Below are 22,110 nucleotides of genomic sequence, written 5' to 3' on the forward strand. Positions count from 1 at the left end.
TGTTCTGAATTCCACCATCTTGGCTTCCCATGGAATATTAATTGGTGTCCTTCAAGGCAATTGGAAGTATCTTTTACAAAATTGAGATGCCGTATACCCCCTCTAAATTTTTACTTAGCGACGTCCCCTCTATGTTCTTATTGCAGTGCACCTGAAACTATCGAACATTATTTTCTCTCATGCCGCCGCTTTCTAAGACAAAGAAGAATATTAGAATACTCATTTACCAAACTTGGCCTATCACTAACCTCGACAAACATTCTTTCTTTTGGGGCAACTTCACTGGGAACCAGCCACAGGGATGCTTTTCTTGCTGTTTACAATTTTATTAGAGAGACAAAAAGAGTACCTTGCTGATTTTCTACAATTATCCATAGTTTCTATTACTTAATTCCTTTACGTTAAATTATTTTAGCAAAATTCTTACCAATACTTTCATTGCAAGTCTAAATTACAGTTCTATCGTCCCACGCTCCACTATTCAAATCTAGTTTCTCTATACTTCTAACCTTACGGAAAACCGCCTGCTTCTTGGCCAATCCCCCATAGTGGGTACGCGCCACTGTCTGGGACACAAGACAAGACAAGACAAGACCAACAATCGTGTAACGTGGTGCATTGTATGTTCCTTCCACTTGTCTTTCTCGCGCAGTTTTAACCCGCCCTTAAGTGTCAACCAACTGGCCAGCAAGAACGTGGTACTAAAGTTTTAAGAAAGCCCGCGAAATGTTAAGTACAACCACGTGACTCTGCTCATGCGCTAACGCATTGCAGCGCTCTCAACCGTGCTTTGAGCGAAAGAAGTGTCGTTATGGTGAATACTTTATCCTTTCTTTAGAAAAAAGGGGCAGATGGATAGAGTGAGAAGGGTGCTAGGCATTGTAGTACTCCGCAACCCTCAGCCCACCCCTAGGATGGTCTCGTGGATGTCAGGCCTGGACCTGAGCTGGGCCCAGTGCTCTCACTAACTATTAGGCTACGGAGCAACGAGGATGGGAGTGCCTCATCATGTGATTAAGATTGCTCTAGGAGACATTTAGCGCGTCGTGGCGCCGGGCACACGGCCTGGCTCGTGTAGCCAAAACAACAGAAACCGATCAGAGCAGGCGCTAGACTGACCGTCTCACACGTGGCACTCCGTAGCGGCCGCGGTATGAGCAGCATGATCTCCTGCACTGCAAAGGTCAGGCAGAGGAGTTACGCGTTAAGTCGTGCGTAATCTCAAGCGAACGGTAACGCCGTTTTTTTTTCAGTTTCAGTATGAAATACGGATGTTTTGGCGAGAAGCCTTTCGTGACGTTGCAAATTGCATTTCCAACGTCAAAGTGTGCCCGTAGGCTCATCTATATCTACATTATCTTTGAATTTCATGACACATAACAATGCGCACGACCGCACGAAGAGCACACGTACGTCCACCAATACCTCTTGCCCGTTATCGATTTTACATTTTGCAAGCCCCGCAAAGTTCCACATGAAGCAAAAAAGTGCTTTTATTCCTCCGTGTACCCGATACCTCCCCAGCAACATCACAAGAGTGGTGGCAATTTTCCTGAGAGGGACCCAGGCTGCAGTAGCCCTCAACCGCGCTGTTATCTTCTAGGGGAGGGCCGTCATCGAGGGCGGCACCATAGATCTCTGATTGTACAACCATGCCACAAGACACTAATGTGCGCCACTTGCTGAGGACTTGCCCTATAGCATACGACATATCCACGAGCCCTTGCTCATGTATGGCCTCAGCAGTGGCCTGCGTGCTAATTTCAGCAAGTAAATTAAAGTGCGCGGTCATTATAGGTAATTAATGTATTTCTTGCCTAATGCGCGGTTGATTATTTTTGTCTGTATTGGAAGGCAATCAACCAAGATAAAGAAAAGTAATAAACCTACAACAGTTAACGCGCTCACGTGCTCGCACAGGCGGCCCGAGCTGACAGGTGACGTAAGCTCCTACGGAAGCTCCAATACAAACACACCCTCATCTTCATGCCGTAGTCGTCATTCCTTCGATTTCATTTAATTGCTGGCATTCTGTTGTGATCACTCCTTCGTTGTCATGCCCCCATCATCGTTTCACCGTCTTCACTATATCGTCGTGACAGCGTTGTTATTTCGTCCTGATCATGCCACCGAAATCCCACCGTAATCACCACTCCGTGGTCACACTTCTCTCATTGTATTTGCATTGCCATCATGCCATCGCCTTCATTCCTTCGTAATCCTTCAGTCATCTTCATCCCGCTACCGTCGCTTCGTCGTCAGTCCAACCGCCGTCGTCAGCTAGCCGCAATCATGATGTCGCCATTTCATCGTCAGTATGACGTGGTTATACGGATGGGGTCACGCATTCGTGTTCATATCTTTGTAGTTATTCTGTCACGCTCATCACATCGCCGTTGTTATTCCAGCTTTGCCGTTTCATTATCGTCAGGCCGTTATCATCCCGCCTTTGTCGCCATATAGAAATGTCATTTCATGCGTCACACCACTGCCGTCTTGCCAACAGCGTCAATAACATTGTTATAATTCTAGAACTTTCATCCCACTGTTGTCAAGCTCTGGTCGTCATACTGTCGTCCACATTGCATTGTCGTAATTCGTTCTTCGTCCTTGATTTGGCACTATACCATGGGCGTCATTTCAAGCGACCGCATGCCATCTTCGTCACTCCAGCTTATTTCCAGCACATGCCGCTGGTTCTTGCCATGCTATAGGGGCATATATTTGGTAGTTGGCAACGAAGAAATTAGGCCATGATTAAACCACGTCAATCTTAGGCAACACAAACGTGAAATCTGGGATGAATGCTCGGTACATGGACAAAATATCAGGATAATTTTTGTCCGAGTACGTAAAGCTCACAGGCAGGCTTTACATACGTAAAAGGAAGGGCACGCGCCTATATAGTTTCGGCGTGAGTCAGAAGAACCCCTGCAAAGAGGACGCAGGGAAAGGCACCCCATTTCACGCTGCACCTGTTATTGATTTCAACGGTCTTTTGTTTTACTTTGTCCCAATTTGTAAGATTTTAGTGCGGCTTCTTTAAAGTTATATTATCCCGTGTTGTTTACCAAGCGAATTGGTTGTGCAGTACAGCTTTATTGAACGGAAGTTTCTCCACGGCGGGAAGTGGCTTTCACTTGTGTTTGCCACGAAAGACAAAGTGCTCGGAAGCAGCGAAGCGTTTGCCGCATACAGTGAGATTCAGAGGCAACCATAAATTCTCCAAGGAGTTAGCTTACCGAAGAGCAGTCGCTGGAAATGTTTGTTGGCGCCAGGGTCGTATATAGAACACAGTTCCAATCTATCGGCAGAGAAAAATTGTGAACGAAAGCTCGACTTTATGACATACCCATGCTTTGTCTTCCCTCTTGTTTTTGTTTTTTCTCTCAATGAGCTGAACGCTTCAGGGAGGCGAAATTTATTGAGTTTGGGTCCTTGAGTTGAGCACTTTGGTTCTTCGAAACTCGAGTACCAAGACTGTCGAAGAAGGACCCACCTCGACCTGAAGTAAAACTTGCTTCCAGTGGCGTTTTTTATTCCACGTTTTGCAATACACTAAAAGAAAACGAAAAAAAAAAACATTGAGTACGCACTTTGGTCACCAGTAAACCGAATGCCGCAAAGAAAATGGAAGTTTCGGTGACCTAACGTGCATTTATTATTCGTCCACATTGTTTACCCTATACAAGTTGATTTCTTTATAAGCAAAGCTGGGCGATTGTATTCTTTCCGGAGGGATAAAAGTGCGATTGCGATCTATACACTCACGTGTTCTATTTAACTATGGACTGTGCTGCATGGCCATTGTACACACAGGCGAACTGAATTCAATCCTGAATTTGAAAGGTATGCGTGAAAAAAATTTATTCAGCACAGTATAATGGTTCGCTGTTATTTAAACCGTGTGGCCCACGTAATCCTCCATTGGCTCCGAGGATGCGGTGAGTCGCAGTTACATAGCATTTATCAGTGGAAATTTGTGACGGTCATGGTAGCCTTTTATTAACGATTTTGCAACGTTGCATAGGTCTGCTAATTTCCTTTTCTTGCATTTTTTTTTTGCTAATAGCTACGCTTGTACCGCGATGTGAGTATAGATTTCCTTTCTTAGAAATTTACGGTAAGTAGTATTGATTTAAACTAGAGAAAAAATATAATTATGGCGCCGGTGTGGGGAACAGTCTATCAATGTGCTTAGCCACTTCCCTACTGATAGATTATGGGCAGTTAGCCGCAGAGGCGAGGTTAAGTGGACAGAATTGCTCACACTGGATGCCATCGGCTGTCCATCGATCACGCAATGTCAAGACAGCCAGCCAGTTAATAGATGAGCGCTCTAGCAGCCCCAAGCCTGCGAGTTCATGGCAAGCGCTGTGCCCGGCTTAACTGCCACGCCAACTTAACAGTCTAATTTTCGTAGTCTCAGGGCAAGGTGGAGCTTTATAGTCTTGCTCGTAGGCATTTCTCAGGCTTATCTTGCGCGCCCACCATGGGTCAGGCAATGACGGCCATAGATTTTGCGGTAAACACCATTTACAATTTCATTTCGGAAGAAAGCCCTCCTTCTATGCCACGACATCACCTGCACCAAACAGAGCTGATTATTCTGTCGTTACTTCAGCTCTCCTTCTCATGACGGCATTCCTTCGCTTTCCTGCATCAGAAAATGTTTTGTGCCTTTTTAGTCCGCTTAGCTTTATAATATAAAAAAAATTATTCGACCTACTCATGCTGTCAGCGTGGCTGCGGTGCACAACTTTATTATGGTCTATTGAGGCACAATTTTAGGCTTAATAAATAATCGTGTTTTTTAACAAGAAAGTATTTTATGCCGGAATCCACTATCAACTTCCTGTAACGAAAGTGACGTCGGCGCGAATGTGTAAAATATGCTGTGTCTTGACAGAGAGGGCGTAGCCATCTAGGAGTGGTGAAACGAAGTACTGGAGTCATGGCACTAACGACCGCCGACAGTGGTCACTTCGGTAATCTAAACGCCGCGGAGCCTGCAACATGGTGTAGCCTGCTGTAGGCGGTGTAGGCCTTCTGCTGAGGTGAAGACGCAGTTTCCGCGCATGGTTGGTCTTTCGCGTCCTGTTAGCCTGTGACGCCACGTCGCCTAGAGAGTGCAGCTTCAACATGCATCAGCAGTGCTTACACGCCGCCTATACTGCTTCGCTTGCGATGGGATCAGCAAAGAAAACTTCGCAGGACACTTAAGCTCCGTCTTTAAGAGTAGACCGCGATGGTATTCAAAGATCCCTGACTCCTTCTCCCGCTTCCCGGCAACTGCAGCTTATGTACCCGCAATGTTCACTGGGAAACACTGGCAGCGAACGCTATGCACCAAAGGAAGCTTTATGGTAGAAACGCAGCCTCTTGCGTGGGCCCCGGATGCGCGGAGGAGAGCGCCGCGCCATGTGGATCGTGTTGCAAGGAACCGGGCGCGGCAGTCTATGAATGGCAGAAACGCTGGAAAGCGGTTGGAGTTTCCACGTAGCAGAATTATGTTTTGTCATACATTCAAATTACAATCCAATGCTATAATGTCTGTAGGTAGTGTGCAAGTCGCACTTTAAGATTGTCCTCACGCATATCACTTTGAGAAATTCAGTTAATTCAGCAACGTCCTCGCGCTACACGGAGGGCCTGCATGTTTGGGTATGCGGGGTTCGAAATTATTTTTCGCTCACAAGAGGGTCGACGCTGGAGTCGCCGACGCCGGACTCTCTGCAACCGAGGGCCCTTAACGCTATTGCGTTGAAACTGCTGCGCTAAGCGGCTCAGAAAGGCAACGACGTCGACGGGCGAAACTCGCTTTGGTCCGGCGAGAGACACGCAAGCGTGAAGCAAAACACCTTCGCGTTTTCGCGGCGCACGCTGCGAACTCTGCCACTCGCATTCTTGAAGCTGAGCACACCGCAACTGGCTGCCCAGGACACTACGGAGCCGGACCAAAGTGCTCGTACCTTCACCGAAGCGACTCAGCAACACGACGCCGCTCGCCAACAGGGCGCCACGCGCCAAGCACGAGCGAGAGCGAAATGTTCAATGATACGAAATGCAGAGAGGTCGGCCTGAAGTACATTCCTCTAGCCAGCTACTCCGCGTTGGGGAGCGCAAAGCTGAAACAGTCACTGACCCGCAAATCGTGAGTTTTTCACTGCAGCGAACTGTGGGTTCACGAAGCAAACATGCAACAGCTTCTGTGAAGACACGTTTGACCTTAGTGTGCTACCGATTCCTATGAAAGGTGGATCAACCATTTCTTTACGTTTTTTTTCGGCGAAGAATTGTCGTTGTTTCGAATGTATAACGCCGATGACTGCACTGTTTCGCTTCTACTGCATATATTTTACGTTAATTTCCAGCACGGATGTCAAAGTAATTGTTTATGGCCTTTGTAAAATTAGAATAACGTCCTGATACGGTACTTTTTTATGATGCTTGTGAAGAATGTAATATCGCATAACACAATATATTCCTTTTGATAGACGTTATGATCGACTGCGCTTTATTGCCGGCTTTCTTCAAGCATAAAAATCTAATTCAACTGTAAAAAAGGGGAAATCAATCGGAAGTGCATAGATTTACTGTGTCCGAGATGAATATAGATGTATTTTGATATATCAGGCGTTTGATTTTAAGTGAAATGCTTACTTTTAAAAGAAGCTATCACATATATTCCCCTGGCGTGTTTCAAGGTAGGCTACGTGTCTAGTCGTGTATTGGCAACAAGAGAGCTTTCGACGGATCATCATCAGTCTCTTTTTATGTCCACTGCAGGATGAAGGCCTCTCCCTGCAAGTTCCAATTAACCCTGTCCTGCGCCAAGCGATTCCAACTAGCGCCTGCGAATTTACTAATTTCATCGCCTCACCTAGACTTCTGCCGTCCTTCTGCCATTCTGTAACGCGGATGGTTTACCGGTTATATAACCTGCGCATTACATGACCTGCCCAGCTCCATTATTTTATCCTAATGTCAATTGAAATATCGGCTATCCCGGTTTCCTTTCTCGTCCACACCGCTCTTTCCGTATTTTAACGTTATGCCTCATATTCTTAAGTTGCTAGCTAATCTTACAGCTTAAGTGACCTGACCACGTCGAAGTCCCATAATATTAGTAAAGAGGAACAATAGCAACCGCTTTTTTTTCAGCGACTAACATTTAAAAAAATGCAGAACTCCTCCACCCTGTGAAGAAGTAAGTCCAGGGAAGGTGCCGCTATATGGTTGGTATTGCTATATTGGCGCCTTCCTATGTTGGGGATTTGCAAGTTGATTTTGACTATTATGAGTTTAGTATTGGACGATTGACGAGACATTTACTCAGAGATCCCGGTTACAATCATTTATTTCGTGACTATTGTAATCAGCGCTTTGTGATCACTGTGGTACACGGCAAATGGGTGCACTTTCACAGTGTTATTTTTCTTCCCGAAGGTTGGGTTGGTGCACGACTGGTGACGAGTGTTGACATCCGCTAAGCACGAAGTCGCGGGATCGAATCCCGGCCACGGAGGCAACATCTCGATGTGGGCTAATTGCGAAGACACCCGTGAACTTAGATTTAGGTGCACGTTAAAGAACCCCAGGTGGTCCAAATTTCCGGAGACCCCCATTACGGTGTGCTTCATAACCAAATCACGGCTTTGGCATGTAAAACCCAATATATATTGTTTTTTTACGGTGGCATCGGTGAAACATTTGAGGCCAAAGCACTCCAACATGAAGGTAAGCCATCACGCACGCCACCGAGTATCGCCAAGTCTCCAGCAAACCAAAGATGGTCACGCACTATTGGTGCATGGAGACCATGGTGTTTTATTATTGCGCAACCAAGCACGCACCGCGGTATTGCCCAATGTCGCGAGAGAGACCGCGCTCGTGGCGAGGAGTATACACAACTTGGGAAAGAGGCGTCGACAGTGGAGAGAATTATAAATAATTGGTCAATGTCCACGGCGACGAAATACGCCAGAACCTAGCCATAAACAGCTTCGTTGTAAAATTACCGCCAATGCACCCCGTACATATGGTAAACCAGCTAAGCTGAAATGCATGGCCCCGGTGTTGTGTAGATGATTCTCAGAGAGGATTCTATCGATGTTAGACAAGTTGTGGTCGAAGCTGTCGCACACAAGCTGTTGCACACGCTACAAATGGATGCGAAGTTGCGTTCCAGGAACTCGCGTCGAAAGCGGGCGTTGGCCCCGGAGAAGTTGTCCCCGCCGCAGCCACGTTGATATCGACGTTGACGCTGCTCTGCCTTGTGGTCCCGGCTCCCGAGGCGTGAGCTTTGCCCGCCGTTGCCTGCCCGGGCCTCCCGAGGAGCCATGCGCTGTGTGTGGCAGTCACCACAGAATACGTACGAATCCCCTCCGTTTGCACCGATGCCGGCCGCTAAACCTACATCCGAACCTTTTTTGGACCGTATCAACGTGGGAAAGTCTGCTTCTGGCCAGCCACCGCGCTGGGTCTTGCCTCGCTAGGGGCTAGGCTTATCACTGGTAGCGCACCCACCCCCAACAGCCATGAAGGTGCAATCGCAGGGTGAAGACCTCGAACCGACAACGTTTAGATCCAGTGAGTGGACCAAGATGCTCCACGCGTACAAGGGAGGCAAACCAAGCACGGAAACGCTGGTTGTACCTCCTCATGAAGCCCCTGTTGGAGCTAAGCATACTGCGTCCGCCGTCGGTGCTCCGGTCGACGCTGCCCCTGCGAACTTGAAGCCAACATACCACGCTCAACAACAGCTGCGCGTGACGCACGCAATGGCATTGCGAAGTAAGCAACTTGCTTCACTCCCTCCCGGCACTATACGGGTAGCCTTCCGACCAAGAGGAGGCCTCGCTTTGAACGGAGCCATTGTGCAGCCACTCATGCAAGCTCTGCGAGTCACCACCGCTGACCGGGACCTAGGAGAGTTTCATCTCCGGATCAACCCTACGAATAACACCTTCAAGGTCGCTACACCTCACGAGTCAACGGCCCTTCACCTCGTCCAACTCAAGGAAGGAATCCTTCAAGAGAGCAGTTACTCCATCGCCGCCTACATCGCACCACCGCCCGCTGCTGCGCGCGGAGTCATTTCGCAAGCCTACTGGGCGGAAACACTGGAAGAGATATTACAGGACCTCCAGACCCGCAACCCGGAAGCTGATATCATCGCAGCCCGCAGAATGGGTAGGACCCTTTCCATATTGATCACATTGGTGCATGGCCCAGTCCCTCATACCATACGCTGCAAGAGTGTAGTGTATAGATGCACAACGTACAAGGGAAGTCCAGACGGCGCGCGCAAACTGTCGTCGACCGGGTCTCAGATACGACGTGTGCCCCCACCCCAAGAGTGTTCTCTGCTTGCGGTGCGGGGACAAGCATGAGCCGCAAGATCTTCCCTCCTGCATCCCGATCTGTATTCTCTGTGGGGGGCAGCACTTCATGGTCACCGGCTCGTGCAAGGCAAGAAATGCCACCACCAAACGACGCAGCCCACCGCCCCAGAAAACAAAGTGCCCTGCCGAGAAGGACTTTTCCTCGCGTAGCACGACCATCCCGTCTACCTGCACTCTAAAAACTAAGGGAGTGCCGGGCACTCTCTTTGAGGGAGTAGCTGCTTGTCCCATATTTCACTCTCTTTTCGAGAGTAGATCGACCCTCTTTGAGAGAGAGTAGGTCAACTCCTCCTGACAGAGTTTTGTTACTCCACCGCAAGGGATTGCTAGTACTCTTCCGCAGAGTGATAATACTCTTCCCACAGGGAGTGCTAGTACTCTTCCGCAGAGTGCTAATACTCTCCCCGCAGGGTTAATAGTACACCGCCAGACCGAGTACTTCTACTCCCCCAAACAGAGTGCTTGTACTCTTCCCAATACCCTCTTAGCGAGGTCCTGGTCACGCATGCAGGCAGGAAATCAGATCAAATTAGGGCCGCTGATATACTGTTCCCTAGGCGGCTCCTCAGAGACACTGATTCCAAGCGGCCTTCAGAATAGGCGTGAGCAAAGTTATGCAGGATTTTAAAGTCATTTTTTCCTGGCTATTTGCTGCCTACCGTGAGGCGTGACTGCTCTGAAGCGGCCTATGTGTATGCGTCACGAATGCCACTGAGGAGAAAAAAAAGCGAATTAACACTTAATCTGCAAATATCTTCGCAAATTTCACAATCAGGAGTCACACAATCTAATTAGAATACAATTGTCAAGGGAATCGCATACTTATCAAGAATCACAATGCTCCATACATCATGTGAATTCGAACCCGCGTACAGTCGCATTTGTACAAATCAAAACACACATCATAACCATTACACCACAGCGCCGCCACGTCCAGTCGTGTTCTTTTAGAGGTTATATATATACCAAACGTATTTGATGAATCGGCTGTGGTGGGTGGGGTTTCTCTGCAGTGTGCTGTGCTGTTGTGTACTGGAATACGTGTGCGTTTGCATCATTTCCATTCCTTGCTACGACTAACGAAGGAAGACAACGTAGACGACAACGTGAGAACTATTCACGGCTTGTCGTCACCGCAGGAAAATAACAAATGTGCCGTTCAGCTCATGATCGAGTGCTTCTCCAGTCCATGTTCTCCAAAATACGCGGATACAAAGTATTGCGCCAACCATCCACGTATGTGAATTTAATTCGCGCGTATACTGGTGAGCAACTGCGACGCCAGTACCAGGCATTTCGACGTGCCTCACGCTGCCGTGTAGGCGTTCTTTTCAAGTGCATTAGTTAAGAGTTTGGTTCAGTCCGCTGTGAGCTGTTGTCCTGCATTAGCAGCGGATCGTTAGCGTTTTGAAGCACATGCATTCCAGCATTTGGAGACTGCTTATGCCGATAGCCGCGTCACATGCATTGGCACGCATGTTTAAATGACTAATGTGTCCACTTGTTACGCGTGCACTGCTCGTATCCTGTGGCAGTGCTCGTTCTAAAAGCTTCGAAGACCATCTACATTCATACGTGTGTTCAATATATATGCACAGGATGGACTTGCCGGCTAGTTGGTTGAGCATTTTAGAAGAAACAGCGCAACACAAGGACGACGCAAAAACATGGACCACACCACGAAGCGCTGGTGTGGTTGATGCTTTTTTTCGTCCTTGTGTTTGCGCTGTTTCTTCTTCCACTATACACGCACACCACAATTACGCGAAAGTTTAGGAGCATAAGTGGTTAACTCTGTTTTCCCCGTTTTCTCTCAGTGTCAATGGCACAGTGCGTTGCCCGGAATTGTGCACGCTTACCCCCATATGCAGAAATGCATAACTTCAAGCCCATGCTTGACTTGATCTAAACGACGCAAGTCGTGAACGCACCAAAAGAAAGGCAGTGAGCGTCTTGGGGGACGTTCGCACCAGGCGTCGTTTATATCAAGTCAAGCATGAGCTTTGTATTAAGATACATTTCTGAATACGGGGGCTAGACATCTGCTTCCTCCAGAAAATGTCGAAGAAACGCCCGCCAAAACCAGGCACGTTCGTAAACTTAACTAAGCAATACGAAGCTCCATAGAAAAAAAGAAAAGTGGTATTAAAAGCTTTCAGTATTTCTCTTTACTCCAAAATAGTTGCGCTCTCGTGGCTTCACTGTACAGAGATAGTGCAGCGTTAGCTAGAAAGCATGAATTTCCTAACTCCATGCCAAAATAAGCTTGTAAAATTATTTAGGTGCTAGAATCCAGGGTTTGTAGCGATCCTTGAAAATCCTTTATTTCTAAAATGCCATTTTCAAGGCATTGAAAACCCTTGAATTTTTAGAAGTACTGGAAAGTCCTTAAACTTGTACACTTGGCTAGACATGGCAGACATTGCCAAGCGCTTTTTTTTCCCTTCTGTGACACTCTTTCGCATGTCACAGAAAATTGTCTCTGGAGGTAATAGAAGGAAAGTGACATCCTTAATGTTGAAATTACAAAGGAGCTGCAGATACCAGTTTTATGCACATGGAACCGGCGACAAATGTGCTTGGAGGAGCAGAAACTCAACAGTTGAGGCATTCGAAGAGAAGCCGTGAAGAGTAAATCGAGAGCGACAGACACAATAAAAAGAAATTAGAAATGACTATTGCTTATTTGATGGTGAAAAAAGCTGAGGCAACAGATGACATCACATACACTGTCAAACCAAACAGTATTCAAAAACTGCAAATGTTGCAGGTCCAAGTAGTTAATTGTGCTATTGCAGAAAAACTTTGAGCGCTTTCTTGAAATGCTTCCTTGTGTGCGTTTAGTGGCGGGCGATGAAAGGCAAATTAGCAGTCTTTCAAATGTTTGAAATCACTGAAATGCGATTTGTTTTTTCTTTTGTTTGCATTAAAGTTAACGGTGTTCTTGAACAAGTTATTGCCTGTCCAAACTACTACACACAATGCACGAGGTCCTTGAAGTTACTGTGTCGGGGCCTCGAAAGTCCTTGAAAACCATTGAATTTTTTTTCTTCCATATTGCTACGAACCCAGTAGAACAACTGTCATGGAGTAAAAACCTTGGCTGAACAGGGGCTTATACGCAGAGCACAGGAAGACTAGAAATGCAGTAGTAGGCATGGAGGGCCCTGAAAAAAATGTGCCACATCCGCTCGTCTGCCTTATGTTTCTGCACCGACTGTCGCATTTTTAATAGAAGTGCACTTTCTGTTCTACTCCAATAAACGCAACATTACGAACTCCAGTGTGGGGCAGTCCTTCAGCTAGTGCAGAACTTTTTCTGTACATCCGAGTCAGCTCTGTCATTTTTCCAGCATTGTAGTACAAGATTTGTTAAACTGGTTTAGCAGAATATGAGCAGTATACTCTTAAATTAGCTGTTTATTTGTATGCACAAGTGCAGGTCCTCAGTTTGGTTGCATGACAAATTGCAATACCTCAATAGATACAAGAAACAATTTTATTACAGTTTAATAAAATCCAAACAGTAATAATCACAACAATATAATGACATACATTTCTCTTGGTACGTATACAGCCCATGTCTTGGCAGTGTATAAATTCAACTATACAACGCAAGTACTGTGTCCTGACCACTATTATTCACATGTGTAAAACCATCACAGCAATTCAACAAATATCACAGTAATTAGTGACATACACTTTGTAACTGCTTTACATGAGCATAATGTATACATATGGTCCCTGTGTACCTACACATGACTAGTGCCACCCGAGTACTATTACTCACAGGTGTAAAACCAACAAAGCAGTTCTTTAAAAAATATCACAGCGCTTAGTGACGTACATGCTGTAACTCCCTTGTAGAAACTTAATACAAACACGTGAGGACACAGAAAGCTAGCAGTGGGCATACATGGGAATACCACTGCCTCAATACTAATTCACAAGTGTAAAACCAACCAAGCAGTTCTTTAAAGAATATCACAATGCTTAGTGACATACATTTTCTAACTAGCTTATATAAGCTTTATACAAACATGAGAACATACACAAAGCTAGCGGTGCACCCGCATAGAAGTGCGGCCATCTGAACACGATTATTTGCAAGTGTAAGCTCAACAGAACAGTTCGTTATAGTGACGCACATTTTGTAACTGCCTTATACAAGCTTAGTGCAAGCACAAGAATGCAGAAAAATATAAATTAAAAACTTGCTCTATGCATACACAAACAGATCAACACAAATGGTAAACACCGCTTTGAAGACAAATGTGACTGTGGCAAAGCGCAGTGCTGTGCCGGTTGAAATTGCCACCCACAAAAGTATTGAGCAATGCTTAAACCACAGGCAATAAAGTGCTGAAAGACTGCGTCTCTAACGTAACTATATTAATTCAAATTTCTTGAATATAGGGCTCGCTTGCAGATAAGGCATCTGATCCAACTGACCTGATTTTACACCTGCTACATGCATACAATGCACTCAGATATAACTGGTAATAATAATTATAAAAGGCATTTAAAAACTTGATAGTGTGTTGAAGATGCATGACTAGAAACGTTCTGTCCCCCTCGTACTTGTTAAAAAGGTGTAAGTACGACACATGTTCTTTTTTTCCTCAATTTTTGCATTAATGGACAGCCGGGAACCTCGAACCGACACAAAAAAAAAGATACTGCTATGTTAATAGTGTTATGAATAATTTTTTGTGAAAGCTTTTTTACAGACAAGTTGCAGTCTCGTTTCTGGAGGTTGAGCTGTATCTTGCAAAATAACTTGAAAAGTGGTCACATGGGAGCATGACACTATATCATAAGGTTAGTTTCAGTTGACTCTCTTGCCCTACAAGTCGCTGCTCACTGTGGCCAGTGATGCAACAGCAGTGTCTGTGTGATTTTCATCACACTTCTGTCCTATGCCATTCTTACCAGAGTTGGCGGCACATAGATACCCAAATTTCGATAGTGTTGCTTTCTCAGGTGGTTGCTTTTGATTTGCTCAATATCAGTTGGCACTTCAGCTGCACCAAACTTTTTTTTACCTCTTCAACAACAACATCAACAACAATCTTATGACACCTGTGTTGTCCTTCTAGTTGCCTACAAAGACCAGTCAATCTAGCAACAACACTGACAGTCTCTACTATCTTGTAATGGGGGAGAGGTGTGTCCCACCATGTGTTCCACATTGTTGTCACTATGTGGGCTGGCTGGGGAGGCAACAACTGTAATATGTTTGCATTTGCATATATTAAAGTGATGCTTGTACTGTGTTATAACACCTAACTTAGTCTTGCACTTGCTGCACAATAACACTGGCTCACAGTCGTGGTGAAAAGCTTTTGTATGTTGAGCAAATGAGTTGTATCCACTACAAAAAAAGTCAGTCATAGCACACATGTTGCTCTACCAGGCCTGGTGTGGTTCCTTCTGACACTGCTGCTGATGCTGACGCGCTGCTGCTTGCCTCGTACACTGTTGCAGCTGCAGCAGACATGGCAGTCTCTGTATCTATTGCTGCCGTGTCATCTGTCATGGTAACTTCCAAGTGGTATCGGGCTCACTTCTGCAACAGAGATGTTGTTTGCCCCTTGAGGGCTCTCATGATCAGGGCCAATAATTTCGTAGGCATTGTCTCCTGCATCGAAGAACCAGTAAGAACAGCATGAATTAATAAACATAGCTCTAAAAAGTACGGACATCAAGACTTAACCACAAGCTTTGCACATAAGTGACCGGGCTTAATGAATAATACTTGCAGGAGGAGTTACACAATTGTTTGTGTATATTACAGTAAAGCCTCATCAGAAGATATTCAAGAGGCACGGGAAACATGTCTCTCGAAACCAAAAATTTTGAGACACTGAGGAGCCAGACTAGATCACTTTATTATGCATCATCACTAAAGTATGTTTTGATATATCTGAAGGAATAAATGCTCAGGGTGGCTTAAAGGGCCCCTAAACCACTTCTCGACATTTTTTGAACATTTCAAGTAAACACGCGTATCGAAATCAGAATGCCATCACGATCGACGAAGCCAAATGCCAGAGTGCGTAGCACTGCCGGAGCACCACAATATGAAGAAAATGACCCCGTGCGCCTCTCTGGACCTATCCTGCACCCCCCAGTTTGTCCTGACGTCACCAGGGTGTCTCTGATGATGTCACCAGTTTCCGGTGCTGTCGATTGGTCGAACGAAAGTGTACGACTGCCGGCAAGGCCTGCAAGCAAATACACACACTCCTTCTTCCTCGTCGCGTTGCGCGCGATGCCATTGTGGGCAGCCAATGGGGGCAAAGAACAGAAACGCCAACAGAAGGGTCTCCCTATGAGGCTCTTCAACACGAGTCACCATACAGATCCGTTGTATTAGCGCGACCCCTTGCAGGACGACGGGCCAGCGCGGCAGCAACAGAGCTCGTTGGTGTTGGCCTGTCCCGTAACATTTGGAGGTGTACTAGGCAAGGAAAAGACGATACTGTCCATATGGCGTGTACCAGATGAAAGAGTAAAATGAGTGGGGACTACTTTTCGATAATCAAACACACGTAGCTCCACTATTACTGCACCGTTTCGAAAAATTCTCGTGGCTACCTGTTCATTGCCTTATTGTGTAGAACTGCAACACCGCAACTAAATTTCAACCTCGGTGGTTTAGGGGCCCTTTAAAGAAGACATTCACAGCTTTTTTGTGACTGTAGATTGTGTTAGCTTCCTTCCCAACTTCTGGAAGTTAAACACTTCACTTTGCAAGCCTTGTTGCTCGCAGTACCTTTGAGGTGCGCTTAGACGCTCGTCAGCTTCAACTGCCGACACTTTCTGCCCTGCACTGTCCTCGTTGCCCTCCTTTTCTGGTTCATGCTAAAAGAGACATGCGCGATTGACTTGTGTAAGGATTGCGTGATCTTTACGCCCTTCGGAGCACACAAGGTGCACAAAGTGAATGTGTCTGGGTTGTGTCCGTTCGAAGTAGTGAATACTTAAAAAGTCATCCTTAGTAACAAAGGTGTCTCTTGTATACAGTATTGTTAACGTGGCAAACATTGGAAAACCAACCAAACCATTTTCAGATGTCTCTTACAACCAAGTGCATCTTGTAATGAGATTCTACTGTACTGAATATTTTTCAACTATGGATCATCGGCATGTACATATAGTCACAAAGACATGTTGTGTGGAATGGCAAATCGGGAAACAGTTCGTACTCTTACTTTTTGTCCCTAACATAAGCAGCTGATAACAATATGATAAAAAAGCAGGCAATGAGGCTAGAATGGAACATAATCCTTCAGCTCTAAACAGTTTTTTGGGCCCACATCATTCCCTCATATGACATAAGGAAACAACTTGATTGCAGTAATGGCTGCATGTGATCTGAGTTGATTGAAACAAACTATACGTAAGGTTGTCCTGTATGTAATTTTATCAGAGTGCTTTTTAGATGTCCTGCTGGTGATCCTGGCTGCGCGATGCTTCTCATGCTTTTTGGCACGATTCCTTTTTTGCCACTCCACTTTTTTTTCAGATTTTCTCCCCTTTCCCTTCCCCCTTGTGTAAAATAGCACACTTGAAGTATCAAATCTGTTGAACTAACGTGTGTATCAAACCTGTTAACATGTGTGCTTCTCTGTGGTCTGTGTTGTATTTTTGCGCTGCACAATTCAATTCAAGATGAAAGATGGAACGTCCCTGCCTTTAGTTTAATTGTGTGTGTGTGTGTGTGTGTGTGTGTGTGTGTGTGTGTGTCTCTCATGTTTTGAAATATATGTTCATTCAGGAGTGCCTGCATGCCCTTCTCTCCTGCTCCAGTGACGAAAAGGAGAGCCTGTTTATGTACCATAGTAAAAAATTCAAAGGTTTTCGCTGTGCCTATTACATGCCTTATCATATGAATCTGTCACAATACAGAGTAGCAGTGGTCCATAATACTAGCCCATCCCAACATAATTATAAATTAACACATACCGACATGCTGCGAAACAGCTGTTGCAAAGCCGCTGGTGTAGGCAATTTCCGCAGCACTGCAGTGGTACAGCCGAGTTCCACCTGTATAGTGACAAATCCATATGCGTGTTAGCAACTCAGTAGTTGCTGATGGTTTCATAAGCTTTACACTACACAATAAAGTAATCTAGACAACTTTGTTGGAACAAATGCACATAATTAGGACACCACTTAAACACTAACACGATTAATTGCCCCCAATCTCTCACTCACTAAGGGATAATACTACTGAAACATCGGTGGAGAGCTCAGATTAACACAGCCCATAAAGGACAAGCGTTCTTTGAGGAAAACAGCTATAACAGCGGTTAGTTTTCTTGATCATTTTATGTGGTAGCTTTGATTTAAATGTCATGCAGTACTATAAAATACGAAGTGCCGCATTTCTAGCAGCAGAAGGCGTCGTCAGGCTCATGGTACAACAGATTTTTGCACTGTTTGTCAGTGAGCCGACACATACAAAGAAAACCGAATTCACACATACATATACAGTGTCAAGTGCACTTCTCCTTCTGAAAACGCAGCCACCAGTTCCAATGTTGCTGAAAGGAAAGGTTATATAAAGTGCGAGACTGCATGGAACTGCCACTTATGACTGTAAATGTATGGTCTGCTGATTGCAGAGGTAGTCACATGCTATTTCTAGTCTGTTTTAGAAGCATTACTAAAGAATAAATTAAAATCTATTCATAAGTCACGAATTTCATGCATCCACAGTTTGGCTAAATAACCTGTGAGAAAAAGACATGTTTACCTGGAATAGCAACCTTTTTTCTTGCTGCAAAACTTTCCTTCGAATTAATGAAATAACTTTACAGCGTCATAATGCGTTTCTCGCAACTACTTGCCGGCAGTGGCGAGTTAGTGTTTATATCCGACTCATTGGGCCACAATACTGCCAAACACAAATGCTTCACGAACACGAGAACACGTCCCTCGCAGAGAATAGCAACCATATATGCCTCTGTGAGACATGATCGCACCTTTGTGGTCAAAATGTACTTTAGAACGACATCACCATCTCATTAAAAAAAAAAAAGCCTCCGTACAAGGCAGCCGCCAACTGCATAATGTGAAATTGCAACTGATGTCCACTTACTGGTGGCCTGTGTTTGAGTCACTTTTGGCAGTTGACTGGGTGCTGAGAAATGCACGTCCTGGGTTGTCCCTGCAAAACGTAGAGGGTTATGTCAAATGTTGAAAATATATATATGCCGGCATTTCATCAGTCGCAAAACAAACGAGTAAACTAATAAACAACTGTAATGTAAACAGAGTATACATCATAAGATAGGCTGTCAACTGTTAATGCATTACGCAAAAAACCTAATGCATAGGAAAGACTATATGTATACACACGAAGCTGACACACAATTTAATTCGCTCTAGGTTTTTCCGTGCAGTATATTCAAATTATTTGTCTCGTGGTTAGAGCAAAATTAGTGTAAATTACGAATTATCTACCCTGGAAACTTTTCTTCACTATGCACCTGTGCGCGCTTCGAACGAGTAGGGTTGTAAAATTTACGTACATGGCATTTAACATAGTTGCTGAACACGGATTTCCTTTGCCCTGTGTCGTGTACAGTGAGCTACATATATCTGCCCCCCCCCCCCCCCCCCTGTTTTGTACTAGCCATACTGCGTGCCACTGCACCTATACGTACGTCAATACACCTCACGACACAGAAATAAAAAAAGCGCCAATCACCCATGCCTGCATGTTGTAGTGGGCCTAACCTAACCAAGCATGGGCTGTTGCTTTTTATAGTAAACACAGGCACCGTGCTCATTGCAAGTATGTATCATGTCGCTAAGCAAATATGCAATTTCATTGTGCCACTATTTTTTTATCACATGGATATATCTGTTGGGAGGCAAGACAAAAAGCAGTCACTTCTCAGAACTAATCAGCTTTCTTAAAACACATTTTTAACTTTTCAATGACACTTGCTGCTATGTGTTTGTCTCCAGAGAGCATACTTGATTTGACTTTCCAATCAGAGACATTAGATAAATATACCATGTTAAGATGACTGCCTGGAGCACGTGAGAATTTTCATCTTCGTGTAACATACTGTATCTTGATTTTGTTGACATTTGGTCAAATGGTACACCCAATATACCCACATACTAGTTTTCTTGTCCAAATAACATGCCAATGTATTTTGATTTTTTGGCATTGGCTCCTCTGCACTACGTGAAGTCGCGCTGCACTGGCTCTTTCACATCCTCGTGTCCTTGCAGCTGCCTTCTTGCGTTATATAAAGCGGGTGCCTGAAAAATATCGTATGCAAAAGTCAACACAAGGGCATGGTTCAAAACAATATCAAGACAGTCAAGGCCATGGCAATAAAAAAGTCTTAGCTCTTAGTCTTCCTAGTGAAATGCATGCAAAACATCCAAATGACTGCAACAGTCAACTGCTAAACTAACTTCAATCTTTAGATTTAAGCAAAAAAACAAATAAACCACAGTTGATCCTTGTTTTTCATGAATGTTAGAATAGTCCAGCTAATGAATAGAATATTGGTCATGTTCAGACGTCATAGGTCTGTCATGAGTCTGGTGTATCGCAAACACCACTTGTGACACATCCTAAGCACGTGCCCAGTGTGCCCCCCCCCCCCCCCCCCGCGCCATCCTTGGTTGTGCCACTGCTGAAGTCATAATTTGAGGATTATAGCTGCAAACATGATGCTCAGTAGGGATGAAAATATTGTCCTTCAGCTCAATGGATATATGGATGTGCCTATAAAAAAGGGCAACAAGGCTTGTTATGGCAAGCTTACCCACATTTCAATACTAACAAGTTCACTGCGGCCTGCATCTAAGCTTACTAAAAGGCATGAACTTATTTTCATGCATGAGGTGCGCAGTGGAGTTCATTTTTGACAGACCCGACTACTGCTGCAGTTTGAAATCTAGCATTTTAGATTCTTGTAGGCATGTAAAAGTTGCAGTTAAACCGCAGTTATTAGTTTATTACACCAACCTATTGTTCTGTGTACGACAGACTGGTAACACGGAATTAAAGCAACATTTTATTTTGATATTTTATTTCTCTACAAAAATATTCAAGCGATAAACACATCTTGATCTGCCATTCTATAGCAAAATGCACACATTACGCTTGTAACCCCCAGAGGAAGGCTGATTTAGCTGTTCATATGACATAACTCTGACACGCCAACTCGTATTAGCAAATGCACAGGCATGTCCAAAACAATAAGCGTATGCAAAGCGCCCCTGCAATTGTAATTCCACACAGCAGCCTTTATATTCGATGCCGATGCGTAACTAGCTGCTCGACAATTCACCGAGTTCGTAGACATAAGCATCCTTTCAGTTTCGCACCGTGCACGAAAACCGCAACAGGAGACAAAACCAGACCTATAATCACACCATTTCAACATGAGCAAAAACAGTTCAGTCTTAGGGATAAACACTGTGAGAGCGATTTAGTGCGCGACGGCGACGAGCGACGGCTTCGAGCGACAAAACGGGCCGTCGCTTGAACAGATGGCTCGGTTCTGGAAATCTAGAAATCGTCGCTCGTCGCCCAGAAGTGCTATGAGCGACTAGCCAATAGCGCGAAGCCGGAACTGGATGTACATACATCGCTCAAATACTACCGATTGTCGCGCGGAACGAGCAAATGATTCAATTTTTATACGTGCAAGGATAAGAACGTACTGCAAGACCTCCGGAAATATTTTATGCTACTTTTTATAGTAAAATACATCAACGTAAATTACTAAAGCACGCGTCACTGCAGCCCTCATGCCGACAACACCGGGGAGGCGTCGCTCAAAATCGTCGCTCGCACGGGGTACGACTTGTAGGCGACGAGCGAACGCTTGTAGCTGCCGCGCGCAAGATCGCTTATATGGGGTTTATACTTTTTTCAGCATAAAACATGGATTCCTCATGCGTTTTCAGTAAGCTCAAGATAACGCGCCCAACTGACCTCTTTCTAACTAAGTTTCTAACTAGCACTGGTGCTGCACGTAACTTCAGTGGTCGCAGATTCCCCCTGCGCAAGACACCGTCAAGCGCGCGGTTTATTTATAAAAAAAAGCCTGCTGCCAGCAAAATGACGCCTTCTGTTATGTGATTCCTTAGTTCAACAGCGTTCTGTACACAGTATACTGCCAAACTGAATAAATTTAAACACACAAAACGCACGCTAATCACGGTCCGCATAGGCTCGGAATCACAGGCTGGTGAGCGAACCATTTTAAGCGTCATCTCGCCTGGCGTCTTATTGAACATACCATAGTTCTGGGAGCGTTTGGGATCTTTAAAGCTCTTACGGACAACGACAAAGTGATAAAATCACATGCAGTTATCGCGACGACTGGCTTTTTCGATTGACATCGAGAGACACAGCGCGTATGCCTAGTCCTTTGTCAATCGCGTCGGCTAAGCGCAGCGACGACTTCCTGGCGATAGCATGACATATACGGACAATGTGCACCTAAGTTAGAATTCACTTACCGTGGAGGATTTGCTGTTATATCCAAGGCATGACGAACGACTGTCGTGTTTTCGTGGCGACGCGAGATAGCTGACATACGACGTCCCTTGGCTGGCCTTTGCTGCTGCTGTGCTGCTCGGCGGACGGTCACCTTTCTCCGGTGCTGTGTTGTTCCGCGATCTTGAGCGCGTGCGCGCGCGGTGGAGCCACTCC

At 45.2% G+C, this 22,110-nt stretch overlaps 2 long non-coding RNA genes across 2 annotated transcripts in view; both read right to left on the reverse strand.

Moving 5' to 3' along the window:
• The window catches only part of LOC140215947 (uncharacterized), a 521,743-nt gene that overhangs the window by 315,795 nt on the left and 183,838 nt on the right, over nt 1-22,110 (reverse strand). The gene's annotated exons all lie outside the window — the stretch shown is intronic.
• LOC129387541 (uncharacterized) lies at nt 12,885-18,985 on the reverse strand. Its single transcript, XR_008614706.1, has 3 exons — nt 18,517-18,985; nt 17,379-17,459; nt 12,885-15,048 (listed from the first exon to the last, which is right to left on the reverse strand). It is a non-coding gene; the product is annotated as an uncharacterized lncRNA (long non-coding RNA).

The sequence above is a fragment of the Dermacentor andersoni genome, chromosome 2 (genome assembly GCF_023375885.2).
Source record: "Dermacentor andersoni chromosome 2, qqDerAnde1_hic_scaffold, whole genome shotgun sequence".
Taxonomy (NCBI): Eukaryota; Metazoa; Arthropoda; class Arachnida; order Ixodida; family Ixodidae; genus Dermacentor; species Dermacentor andersoni.